Source organism: Nanorana parkeri, unplaced genomic scaffold (assembly GCF_000935625.1).
Source record: "Nanorana parkeri isolate BGI_ZX_2015 unplaced genomic scaffold, ASM93562v1 scaffold953, whole genome shotgun sequence".
Classification (NCBI taxonomy): Eukaryota; Metazoa; Chordata; class Amphibia; order Anura; family Dicroglossidae; genus Nanorana; species Nanorana parkeri.
The window spans coordinates 30512-32361 of record NW_017307221.1 but is presented as its reverse complement, the minus strand read 5'-3'; the positions used below and the strand labels follow the sequence as shown (position 1 = coordinate 32361).

The 1850-nt window shown below is 38.9% G+C and overlaps 1 protein-coding gene across 1 annotated transcript in view; it reads right to left on the bottom strand.

The window, feature by feature from the left end:
- Positions 1 to 1850, bottom strand: part of ITGBL1 (integrin subunit beta like 1) — a 109347-nt gene that overhangs the window by 106747 nt on the left and 750 nt on the right. The gene's annotated exons all lie outside the window — the stretch shown is intronic.

The window sequence follows — 1850 nt, the reverse complement described above, 5'->3', positions numbered from 1 at the left end:
GCTATGGACCCGCCGATCGCCTATATGTGAAACACCCGGTAACGGGTGTGTGCATTTAGCGGGTCTTTTCTGCCCGTGCGTGCCCGCTAGGGGGCGCGCGCGAGCAGAAAAAAATTGCCGTCTGGAGACGGCAACCCGCAGATGCTGCAGTGCCGTCCGTCCGTTTTTTTACTACGGGCGGACGGCAAGAGGTTAAGAAAGAAAATAAACCCAGTGAACGTAAAAAAGAGAACGGGAAAAAACAAAACAAAAAGTAAGATAGCAACTGGGTTGCCAGGAAAGATGTGGTGAATGTCTTAAAGACAAAAAAGACAGGCAAATTGCATAAATAAACTTACCTCCTAACTCTGATAACCAAAAACGTATATTTTGTTTTGTAAAGAGTGATGACCCTGTTTTCTCATTATCTACTAGCACTGAAGGGGAGCTATAGTTTGGGGCCACTAAAATGTCCAAAATGTGAACATTTTTGATTCATAGGCCATTTTTGAATATCTTCATTAAGTAAATACCAAAAGGAAAGCTACTAATTTAAGATACTATCTCGGTGCTCCATGGGACAAATTACTTGATAATTACATCTCGATAAAACATTGCTTTTATTTCTATCTGATATAAAAACCTTAAATAACCCCAACCTTCCCCCCAACCGAGCAAAACAAAGAAACAAAAACGCCTTAAAAATGTAAACACGTGGTCTGCTTGCTATCAATATCAAATAAAGTCTAAATATACTCTTGGTACAGTCCTCTTGAATAAGCGGAAAGTCCACATACCCTCCTGGTACAGTATAAAATGGTCTGAACACCTTGCAGACATCAAAGTGGGTATAGATGAACCGTGAATATATCTCATGCCCTCTGTGATATATGCTGTTTGGTTGGCTTTATGGATGATATTTCATTAGACAATATCTTCCCATATGTATCACTCCTCATTTCTGCAATATATCACAGTTCACAACAGCCCCCCAGGGGATCGTAAGGTGGGCCAAATGAGCCATATATTCCACATAGTGCAAAACAAGCAATGTGTTATACAGATGTAATTATAATGTGATTTGTTCCATGGAGCACTGAGGTAGTCTCTTAAATTAGAACCTTTCCTTTTGGTATATGTTTTCAACTGATGAGACCCGTTGTCCCTGGAGACAAAATCTACATATATTTGGTATATAGTATTTAGTGTAGTATATGAGTGAGTAAGGGTTTGACCCTCCTGCCTCTTATAGGTTGTCTGTGTTTGTGTTTTAATGTTTCTGTAACATGTCATTTAGCCACACAGTGGCTGGGTGGATCAACTACATTGCATATCACAATTTTGTCTTTCGAACATATTTGCCCTGTGAAGAGCCCCCTGAACAGTATATATCACAGAGTGCATGAGATACGGTATATCCACGGTTCATCTATACCCACTTTGATGTCTGCAAGGTGTTGAGACAGTTTTAGACTGCTGGTATATGACCCAGGAGGGTACCAAGAGTATATTTTGACTTTAATATTTATAGCAAGCAGACCATGTCTTTACATTTTTAAGCGGTTTCTGTTTGTTTTGCTTGGGTGGGGTTGTGGTTATTTAAGGTTTTTTATATTGGACAGAAATTAAAGCAATGTTTTATTGAGATGAAATTATCAAGTGATTTAACGCATAGAGCACCAAGCTAGTCTCTTAAATGAGACCCTTTCCTTTTGGTATATATTTTCAAGTGATGTGTCCATGGAGACAAAATCCACATATATTTGGTATTTTCAATTTAGTGTAGTATATGGGTTTGACCCACCAGGCTCTTATAGGTTCCCTGCGCTTGTGTTTTTTGTGCTTGAATATCTTAATCAATATCTATTAAG